General features: G+C 32.9%; 1 protein-coding gene and 1 pseudogene across 1 annotated transcript in view; both read left to right on the top strand.

Annotated features, from left to right (window-relative positions):
• KCNH8 (potassium voltage-gated channel subfamily H member 8) overlaps positions 1 to 12368 on the top strand; it is a 306005-nt gene that overhangs the window by 197702 nt on the left and 95935 nt on the right. The window lies entirely within an intron of this gene.
• On the top strand, positions 8955 to 9073 carry LOC120581734 (uncharacterized; annotated as a pseudogene).

Raw genomic sequence — 12368 nt, 5'->3', positions numbered from 1 at the left:
ATGTTTTGCTCTGCTTCTTTTTCAATATCTGTAAAGTGGCAGTAATAATACTGCCTACCTCATTGGTGTCACCAGTGTTAAATTAGGCAAACTACGTGAAGCATTTAGCACTGTGCCTGGCACCTAATAACTGCTCAATAAATATTATAACTGGCTATTATAACCATCATTACCATTTTATTATGGTAATTACTTCTAAAAAAGAAAGTACCATGACTAGTGATACATATCATTTTATACGGAAAAGTTATTTTAAAAATGGCTTAGAAAGTGTTGCCTTTAAGGCTTAGTTGTAATGCTGGACAACTAATTATGTGCTTTTGCATATCTTCAAAATAATATGCCTGCCCAAACTTTTTTATTTGAGTCATCCTGTGAAAAATTAGTAATTTTCACATACCATCATAATTACACACAGATAGGAGAGTTCCCCTTCCAGGCTAATATAGAAGGCAGGTCCAACATCCACCCTACAAGCTTGTTGGGATATATCAAACTTTTATGAAATTTAGACATGTTTCAAGGGCAAGATTTAACACTGTATTAAAGAGACATAGCACAACTTAGTGTAAGTGTGACTTTTAAGTTTTAGGTTTTATTTTGCTTCAAAGAAATGTTTCAAAATGATCTCTTCATGGGGGTGGGGCTTTATTTATTTTCTATAAGAAAACTTCAAATAACCAGCTCAAAAGGTATGAAAAGACCTTTCAGTTTTCCTTACATCTCAATTAATGTAGAGATACATTATTTTAATTATTATCACTTATAAAGTTCAATGAGTGACATTGATTTAGTTCTTAAAGAACTCCTTCAGGATCCTGAATAGAATACAAGCTCGGTTTAAGCTAGAAAGATTTGGATTTGAATCTTGCTTCAGGAATTTATTAAGCATATGATTTTGGCCAAGATAACTTCAGTGTTTGACTTTTTACACAGCAATGTTAATTTTCTCATCTGCAAAATGGATGTATTAAGTACTGACCCTCATAGCATTTTTGAAGATGAGAGGTACTCAAGTCGACATAATAACATAGTTTCTGGTACTTGATATATTCTTGCAGCTGGTAACTACTATCATTTCCACCCCCACCCCCACCTTCACTCTTATCACTAATTGATTGATAACTCAAACTGCAACCAATTCCTCAAACTTACATCAATGATCTGTGTAGAACTGAAATAGCGATACTAGTCAAGTCTGATGATAAGGTGGTGTTTCTGTATCAGTCATGATTCTTGATTGCAAGCCAAAACAGAAAAGGAATTAACTTGCAAGACATACAGACTTAGAATAGAAAGGATACAGAACCAGAATTGGGAAAAGAACATGAGCCAAGGCAGCTCCAAATACTCCAGTGCAAGAAGCATAGTTGCTGACATTTGGCAAAGATGTTCTGGACATGTTTCTGTCTTTGTAAATTCTATAAGTCTTAACCTTCTGTTCATCTGTAATTCACAGGCCTTGAAGGAAGAATCTGTTGGGCCAAGCTTAGGTCACATGCTCAGACATTGACTGCTGGAGCAAGGAAAGACCCTCCCCACCTTATATTTCCATGGTGGGAAGTGAGGCCCTGTGTCTCTTCATTACAGTATATACAATGGAAATCCCTTTTTACATAGGATTTTAAACAATGCCCCCCCCATGTCTACAATAACAAAATTACACTTACATTTAAAAAATAGTAAAACTTATCAAAATACTTATTAAAATACTTCTATGAATCATCATACCCTTCTCAAACATCACCATGTCAAATAGAGTTAGCTGAAAGATGGGGATATGGTAATTCTCCATGCATCTCGCTTGCTATAACAATCTATGCTCCTTATGTACACATAATAGTAAAATTCTACTTACCAAGCTATGCTTCCTGAGCTAGATTGCATCTTGATCAGTAGCTCCCTTTTGCAGCTAAAATGCTAACTTATATCCTTTCTCAAAGCTATCTCTATTTTCAAGGCCATGACATGCTGAACTTTAAAATAAATGATCTGCTTCAGAGGTTAAAGATGAGAGTATTTTGTAATAGAGAGATGCTTTTTTTTTTTATCTTTTAATCCTTTGGTTGGAATATGCTTAGCTATTGTAGATGCCTAAAAGTGTATGTGTATCACTGATCAGAAAAACAGCCCAAGAATCTAGAATGGGAAAAAAAAGATTAAGCCAGATATCGTTTTCGAATTTTCATTGACAATTTTAATCCTAAATCTCTTGATCCTCGTTGGATAAAACATCATAAAAGCTGATTGATTTGAAAAGCTCTTAGTTATTAACTGCTTAGCATTTACGAAAAAAAAAATGACCAGGCTCATGATATTGCAAGGTGATTATTTCAATAACTGTGTCAAATTGTCCTCAACAAGATGGAAAAAAGTAGGGTGACTAGCACTCTATTTTTTCAGGTTCTGTATAAAACTTTTTAGATAACCCTTTTTATTCTTGGAAAGACATGAACTAAAAGGGAGGAAAAGGCTAAAATGAAGTTTCCAACCCATTAAAATAGATAATGGACTCTAGTGAGGTTTTCCTGGACTTTTTTTTTTTTTTTTTAAGCAGGGTCTCTAACTTTAATATGCCCTGGAATCAATCACCTGAGGATCACCTTAAAATACCGATTCTAATTCGGTAAGTCTGAGGTGGAGCCCAAGACTCTGCATTTTTAACAAGCTCCCGGAAGTTGGTGCTGCTGGTCCTGCACCACACTTTGAGTAGTAAGGTTTTAACAAGTCTTGGGACTTTTTGTGAATTTAATTCTCCCAGTTATAAAGAGTTCTGAACCAGCGACTATTCAGTCCTTCCTATTCATTTTCACTTTCCTATCCTTTTTAAATCTCCATCACATCTGCAAATTTATTTGGATGTAGTCCATTCCCAATGGCCCTAGGTGCTCCATTGAGAAGGAATGAACCTAAATTCTGAAGCAATACAACACTGTGCTTTAAATAACATCATCAGAAACCATTTATATTGCTATTAGTTCTGAGAAATGAAATTCAAATATCGTCAATTTTTAAAAAGTTGCCAATTGCCTTATTGTATTTTGAAAAATGTTTCTAGAACACTTTACATGTTTTAGGAGCAACATTTTAAGAGCATAAGAGCAAATGGTTTATTCTTAAAACTCAGTTTTCCCTTGTACTTTATTTCTGAGTATAACAATAAACTTTGATTATAAAAATTGGGAAAATAAAGTATATAGGAATGTCCAATTATGAAATTGAACTATTTCTATAGTCCGACCTATGTTTACAAATTATTTGGGCATTTAGAGAGCAAGCAACACAAAATTAGATTTAAATTGCATAATGTTCTCAGTCATTCAATAGGGAACTTCTGGGTTTTAGGTAGCAGACTGGAAGCTAATCTAATTTCAAGTTTCCAGGGTTCCTATATAAAGGAATATATATACAGCTGTAAAATACTGAAGGTGAAATATGTATGTACCAGAGTTTGCAAATGTGTTCACCCTTCAGACCAAACACTCTAAGCAACAAAAAATTCTATTGTCATGTAAATTTGAGAAATGCAGCCACTTCATCCCCATTCTGAAGGACTAAGAATATAGATTAGCATAGCAGGAGCTCAGAGAAATCCCAAAGAAACATGAAACCCAAATATTGCATAAATTTACCTTATAACTCTTACTTTTTATAATACACATTATTAATATTATGTTAACATCCTGTAAATCTGGAGTTTAAAAAATAGGAAAAGTTACAAAGTCAGTATTATAGTAGAAGAATAATGATTTTCACCTTTTTAAAAATATAGGATATTATGTGTATCTTCTTATAGTAAATCTACAGCAATAGTTAGGTTATCATCATCTATATGAAAAAACCACTAGTTGAGGAGCTTAAATAAGCTATTGTATATGAAAGCAGTTTGCAAACTGAAAAGTGCTGTAGAATTATGACGTGTCATTGTGTTATAGCTAACAACACATATACATGTCAATATGAATATGTATAAGTGTATCTTTTTCTCTTCCCAGAGAAACAAAGAGACAGTATGTACATATTCTGTACCACAAACTCCTGTCTTTGTCTTCTTCCCATGATATTGATCTTGGTGTTTGTAGAGAACCCATGCACAATACAGGTATTTGGGTGAATGCAGGAATGAATGAATGGACCACAAAGGCTTCTGTACTGTACTGTAGATCACCCCAAACAGATTAAAAAAGAGGTTCTAAAATCAGTCTTCCTTCAGTGTTTGGAAGTTAGTTACACTGGGTCTGTACTTCCTTATAGTATCTCATCATTTATACTATTATAAAACAAAATTCTCATTGCTCATTTTGTTAAAACTGGATTGCCATGGAGTATAAACCATAAAGTCATAGGAAGCCAAAAGTCAGGATTCTGTTTAGAATGAATAGTCTATTTCTTTGGATATTTTGGCCATCTAAATGCTAAATTTCTTCAGTATTCAGATCACACTTGAGCAGAAACCTTTGTTTCTTTCTCAAAAGAACTTATAATACTTGACAGTTATTATTAATATGAGTACAGATACTATGAAGTGTTGATTAAGTATCACATATTGAGCTGCTTTGGCTTTCTAATCTATAAAACATTGTCTAAGTGTAAGATTATCTACACTGCTCCTGCCCTCTTTGAAAACGTATCTCTGACCTTTTATTCAAAAATCATGTTGCAATCCATAGTCTATTTACACCTCAGAACTTTTGACAATCTTATAAAAACAATTGAGTTGTTCAGTTTTTGTTTTTTTCTCTGATAATAAATCATTTATTACTTGTTTTTTACTCATGAATTTAAATTGGTAGTTAATTTATGTATATATAATTCTCTTGTTTATGGTATTGCTAAAGAATAAACTTTAGTTACTATGTCAATCAAGGAAGAACACATTGTAACTCATAAATCATTGGCCTATTTATAATTTTATTGTGAAAAACAATTCCCAGATTCATAAGACTATGGGCATGGACTACGATATCAGCATTGACTGAGTCTAATGTAAACTGTGAAGTTTCAAAGAATTCACAGCAAAGCATAAATCTTTGTCCACTCACGCTCATATTTTTTAACTAAAACAAACATCTCAGACAAACCCAGAACCACAGTGTCATCTTCGTGAGGCTAAACAGTGTTGAGCTGCTAATACTTTTCGACTGAGACTAATTGATATTTCCTAGTGATGATAATGGTCAATGCATAACTTTCATTATCTGTACTTCATTAAAGTGTCTAGTATATATGTTATTGTAATCCCTTTATTATCTTTCATATAATGCTTCCTATATCTAATAGGTTCTGGACCCAATTCCACAGAGGAAGGGGGGTCCCCACACCAACAAGCAATTCTCTGGATACAAACTGTGTGTCTGTTCTACAATTCAACTCAAATCTGATATCTATCTCCTCAGAGATAGTGTTAGATTCCACAGGTTAAGGATTCAGTTCCATAAAATGGCCCCCCACCAACTTCAGAAGTCAGTCACAAGCCCAGGTTGTTACTTGTGCTTCTGACCTACCAGCTATAAATTAGTTTCCCACGACCCTCTCATTAGGTTTGATTAATTTGTTAGAGCAGCTCACAGAACTCAAGAAACCCATTTACTCACTAGATTTTCAATTTATTATAAAAGGATACAATTCAGGAACAACCAGATGGAAGAGATACATAGGGCAAGGTATGTGAGAAGAGGCACCGAACCTCCATACCCTCTCCAGGTAGGCCATTGTCCTCAAATCTCTAAGTTCACCATTGGAGAAACTCTCAGAACCTAATCCTTTTGGATTTTTATGGAGGCCTCATACACAGGCATGATTGATTAAATCATCGGCCATTGATAATTGATTCAATCTCTAGCTCCTCGCCTCTCCCCAGAGGTCGAGGGACTGGACTTAAAGTTCGACCCTCTAATTATGAGGTTGATTCTCCTGACAACCACCCTAGATGCTTTCGCCATTAACATCACAAAAGACACCTTTACCACTCATCACTTAGGAAATTCCAAGGGTTTTTAGGAGCTCTGTTCCAGAAATGGGAACGAAGACTAAATATATATTATAAATCATAATATCATATAAATATTATTTAAAAATGTAAATTTAAGAGGCCATATTTCTGTGTCTTGGGATTTGTGTGATGTTGCAGCGAATCAATCAATTGTTAATGTATTTTCAGTTTCTTACTATGTGATAGCATTGTCAAAGAGAACTATAAGCAATGGTTTCAGCCTTGCAGGGATACAAGAGGGGGATAACTCCTCTCCACTTCCTATCCTGATCCTTTTTCTGTGTTTCCTGCCTCAGTATTTGGCTCCGACTTGCTACCATCTGGAGATAAATTTGGGTGACACCGTTTACAGCTCACTAGATTTAAAACCCTCCAAGGAGCTGATCCTTAGTCTCATTATGGCCTTTCAGCCCTAGAAAAATGCTCTTGGCTCTTAAATGTCTCTAGCCCCGCTCTGGATCTAGACTTTGGAAGAGAGAATTTCCTTTTAGTATTTTCTGCAAAGAGCCTTGTTTTGAGGAGACACTTTGCTGACATTCATTGACTTTCTGGGCTCCTCCCAGGGGATCCTACGACTTCAGTCATTGGAAATTTTGCCTACTTCCGACCGCTTCCTTTTTACCTTATTGGATTCTCCTGAGTTGTATGGTTGTTAAATCAGGGACAGTAATATGTTCCTCGCTTAGGGAGTGCCAAATGCTTCTGTTTCTAAACGAGTTCAAAGTCGAAGACATCTCAAACAGGAAACACTAATTTTAGAGTGTCCCAAAAGGTAATGTGAGGATCCAAAGAGAGAGAAGAGGTTTACTGTTGGTGGCCAGGGCGAGTTTGATACAGCTGATGGACACTTAGATCTAACTTTATTTTTGTATGTATGTATGTATATTCTAAATGCCTCACTAGTTTACCAGTTTCATTTATTAAATGATCCATTTATGACCACTAATTAACTATGGCATTTTAATCATAATTATAATGCATACTTATTACTGTTGCTAGGTTTCATTTTTCTTCACTGACATTCTAATTTTATATCAATATTGCAGAACTTTAATTATTGTACTGTCTAAATTTTGGTACAGCAAGTACAATGAGGCCCATTTACTCAGATCAATATTTAATAAATATCCCCCCCATCTAAATGCCATTTTAATTGAAGTTAATTTCAGGAATTAATTTGGAGAAATTAATACTTTCATAACATTAAGATATTTTAGTCATCCAAGGTTATGGTATTTAATTTCCATTTGTTTAAATTTAAAAAATATATAATTAAGAGAAATTATGTAGTTTTCTTCACAGAAATTATACATATTTCTTATTAAGTTTATTTCTAAATACTACACATTTTTTGTGCATACATGAATGAGATTCATTTTCCATTAATTTTGTTCCAGATATTAGTAAAAGAAAATCTTGTGACTTGAAAATAATGTTATAGATACCTCAAAAATTTATCTAATGTTTTAATTAATTTTTTGAGTTTTTTAGAAAGACAATCATACAATCTAAAGTATTAATAAATTTCTCCCTGACTTATCAAATGTCTATACTTTTTTTTTGGATACTGGCTTGAGAATATTAAATATTTATTCTAATTTCACTAGAAAATTTTACTGAAAATGTATTTTATAAATCACTAATACATTATTTTTGATGTTTGGTACTCCACAGAGTCACACAAGCTTTAAATTATGTACTTCAAAAATATATTTCATAAAAGAACATGTTAAGTTAGAAGAATTCTTAGCTTGAAAGTTGAGGATCCTCTATTCTCACTATAGCCCTAATACTAATTAGCTGTGTGATCTAAGGAATTTTATCAAACTATATCTATCCCATTTATCTCTTTGAAAATGAGATACTTAACTGATTCTTACTGAGTCTCAATCCTTCTAAGTCATAAGCCCTTTTGGAAGATAAATGGAAGTTATAGATCTCTGATGACAAATTCCTATACTTACATACAAATAGTTTGCATAAAATTACAGGTAGTTTGTATATTCTATGAGGTTCTTTCATGAGCTCTTGGTAAACAAAACAAACAAAAACACCCTGGAGCTAGATGATCTCTAAGATTGTTTCTACTTGGAAAGGATTTAGTTAACAATTCCTTTAAGAAAACTGCCTTGCACCTGAAACGTGGGTGTGCTGAAGAAATAATATCTTAGGCTGTTGATGTGTCTTTCATCATAACTGAAAACTGGGTCAGTGCTGCCCTAACTCATTAGCAGAATGTTTTTTAATCTTTCCGTTCTTTCCAGGTTGTGTACCGTTAGAATGTAATTATTTTCAGTACAGTAATACATGACATGAAACTCCTCTTGTTTAATCCACTTCTTCCTAAAGTTTTTAACCATTGGAGGATTTTTAGCCACAGTCATGTGCTTTCAATTTTATGATGCAAATAAGCTCAATGAACAATTTTACTTTACATGCAACTTTTAAGAAATGTAATGATTTCTTAAACTGAGAAAAAACAATACCACTCTCAAGACTGGATATAAAAATATCTTGTGATTAAATTGTTCAAAATTTCATTTCTGATTTAATTTCTAAAGGATAGTCAGAAGCAAAGCTGACTTCCTAAAATCTTAAGGATTCTGTCATTTACATTGTGTTCTAGTTAACCCAGCTGGTGAGTACCTTCACAAAACAGCCTTTAACTCCAGCATTTTTTTTCAAGCTTTATACTCAATGACATGTAATTGAGGTGGCTCCGGATGAGTTACTCTTTTACTTAAGCCAACCTACCTTGATTCATAAATTCACAGCATGTTAGTGTAAGAAAGAAGCCTAGAGAGAATATATTCTAAACCTGTAATTTTACTTAATTGCTTTTTCTTGATGAGGCATCCTGATGTACTAGGAAGAACTGGGAGTCATGAATTTAAAAACCTAGTCCTGGCTCCAGGCCTCATATTTCTTCTGTGAAAGATGAAGTGGTCAAAACAGATGATCTGTCTACAGCCATGTCACTCTGAACAAGCCCAATCTCATCTGATCTTGAAAGCTAAGCAGGGTCGGGCCTGGATAGTACTTGGATGAGAGACCACCTAGGAATACGAGGTGCTGTAGACATTAAAAAAAAAGAAAACACATGATCTCCAGAATCTTCAGAACATTAACTTGTCTTATTTCTATGTGAAGAAGAGGGAAACAAAAGACTTTTAATAGAATTATTTTACTCTAAGGTATTTCTGAAGACTGAAATACATAGTTCTACTTCCGAATATATGCAAACTAGTTTGTTGTGATGTCTGGTCCTTATTTTGGGGAGGGAGTAGGCTTGACCTGATGTGGGTTTTTTTTTTCTATTACTTTTTAGGCTATGTATTCTTTTTCTCAAGTCTAAACATAATAGCTTTTAATTTTCAGTTCTGAAGAGTAAAGGTAATATTTAAAGAAGTAATAGAAAATAAAGTGTGAGCTCAATGCAAAAGAATCAGGATATCAGTATTTTTCTTAAGTTAGTAATATTTTTTTTTACCTATTTCCCTCCCTCATTTAAATTTAAGAATATTAGATCCAGATATGAGTTCTGAATAGCAACCCTTGATGCAGCCTCTCCCATCCTCCCACTAACGTTTATATAAAGGCCAAGATAAAGACATAATGCCACATCTTAACTGTCACTGAAAATTAGGATCAACCATTGATCTACTACTATGAGTGGATTTTCCACAAAACAGCAGGTAAATAGGGTTGAATTTTTAAAGATAATCAACAGACAACTTGAGTTTTTTGAGAGATCTATGCTGATGGAAGCCTTTCATCCTATATTTAGAGTATGCGCTCTGATTCAGGGAGAGAAAGTACTCCAATAAATAAAACAATTTTCCCTCTACTCCATAGGCGTTGCTTTAAAACAAATTGGTACCTTCACTAGACCCAGTAGCCTTTTAATTAGAACCCTTAAAGTGTACAAAATTTCTCATCTTAGAAATCATACAAACCATGGAATATAGAGAAAACATCAGGAAAAGAGGATCTCAAGAAAATGCAAATGTAAGAAATAATAAATCATTAAGCATCATGATATTAATGAACATTTAATGACCTAGGAAAAAGCTCAGGTTATTTCAAGTGAAGAACTCAGGATACAGATTTTTGTATATTATATGATTCCTATTAAGGATAAAAAGGGAAATAAACACACATAACACACACACATAGGACTGGAAATAAATTCAGTGAGCAGTGGAATTGCTCATAAATTTATTTTCTTCTTTACATTCTTGAAAATAAATGATTTATATCAAATTAATATTTAGCTTACATTTATTAAGCACAAACTACATGCACAATGCAGTGCTAAGATATATTTGTGTGCCTTATCTGATCTTTACTGAAATCTCATGATGCAGATACTTTTGACCCTGTTTTACAAAAAGGAAACTAAAACTTAAAAAGTTTATTTCCTGGAGACTTCTTTTTTAAATTAGGAAATATTTTTAATATACAAAAAAAGTTTAGAATGAATATAGTAGACACCTCCTGGAAATTATATCTTTTGTAACATTTGCCATATTTACTTAATTTGTATTTTTCGAATCAATACAGTATTACAAATAAAGCCAGAGCCCCACTGCAATTTAATTCCCATGTGCTCCCTCCTCCTTTTCTCTTTCCTATTCTAAAATTGGTGCATAAGATTTTCTTAGATGCTATTTTAGTAGTGGTAGTAATAATAATAATGATAGCAAACATAGATGGGGCTTTCTCAGTGCCGGCACTGTTCTAGGTACATTAAATGGACTAATTCATTTAATCCTGTCATAATTCTATGAGCCCAGTTACTATGATCTCTATTTACAGATGAGAAAACTGAAGCACATAGGTTAAATAACTTGTTCTAGATCACATAGATAATATATACTGGAGCTGGGATTTCTTTCTTTCTTTGTAACTTTTTACATTCTCACTGAATTTTTTTCAAGATTTACCTATGATAATAGATGTAAATCCTATATATTTATTTTTAACTGTTTAATAAAATTCTATTATACAATAAGCCAGTTTACTTATCCTGTTGGTTGATTTATCCATTTCCCTACTCAGTTGCTTTTCACCTCTCATTATTACAATTAGTGAGCAATGAGCAATCAAGTACGTTTTGTTGTGCACATGCAAAAGAATTTCTCTGAGTAAGATACAAAGAAGTGTACTTGCTTCAAGTACGCTTGCTTCAAACACTTGCGTTGTTGTTTTTTCCTGCTTCAAGGGCTTGTGTATCTGCAAAGTTAACATATATTCCCAAATTACTCCCTAAAGCAGTTATACTAATTTATTATTTGGCAGTGTGATATGTGTTCTTTCCCCAAATCTTTACCAGAAATTGTCACCAATGTTTTAAGGATATGACATAATGTCTAATTTTTGTTTTAATTCTTATTTCCCTGAGTAAGTAAGGTAAAACATGCGTTCATATTTGGATAGGGGAGCGCTCTAATTTTCTCTTTGGTGAGTTAGACATTTAGCTCATTAATTTGCAAGTTTTCTCTTTTCCTAACAATCTATTTCGTGTTATATATTTTTAAGTGTTGAAGTCTTGAAAAGTTGGTATTCAGATTATATGGGACTTTGAATTAACTCTTTGTTATTGATTTCTAATCATGTTCATAAGTTGTCTCAGAATTTAGTCTATATAATACTGATTCTTCAGTGTTGAGGCTCAATTTGAATATATTCTTTGTGTATTTGAATAGAATGTGCATATAATATTTTTCATATAATTTTTAGTTCAAGGTTTTACATACATCCATTAGATCAAACTTCTGAATTTAATTATACACATATCATAGATCTATATTAACTCTTTTATATCAAATATATAGAGAAATTTTATTTGGTACTTTTTCAGATCTCTGTTCATTTTCCATAGTGTTTGGTTTCTTTTTTATAATTCTAGTTCCTTATATTTTGTCCTTTAGATCAAGTTTCTGAATTAAATTTAATATTTTAAGCATATTATTGTATTTTTCTTATTTTATTTTATTAATTCAAGTTTCATCTTGTGGTAATTTTTTTTGTCTAATTCTTGTAAAAGGCAAGCTATTTTTTCATGTATTTTGTAATATTTTTAAAATTTTTATTGTGAGCTCATCTTCAATAGGGTTTCATTCTATAGAAATTCTGTGCAGATTGAAGTATGATAATATCTAGAATTTTGAGTTGTTTATTTTTTTCCTGTTGCCAAAGACAGTAGGATTATCTCTCATCCAGGATCAATTTTTTTAAAGCTTCTTAGCTTCAAGGTTCCTGCGCCTCATGGATAGTGTATGTTCAGACATCAGTGCATGCAAGGCACACGCTTGAATTTTAAAAACTTTTCTCAAGAGACAACTTTATTCAAATTCAAGTTTCTTTGTCCTCC

Source organism: Pteropus medius, unplaced genomic scaffold (assembly GCF_902729225.1).
Source record: "Pteropus medius unplaced genomic scaffold, Ma_sr-lr_union100, whole genome shotgun sequence".
Taxonomy (NCBI): Eukaryota; Metazoa; Chordata; class Mammalia; order Chiroptera; family Pteropodidae; genus Pteropus; species Pteropus medius.
This window is presented reverse-complemented; position numbering and strand designations above follow the sequence as displayed.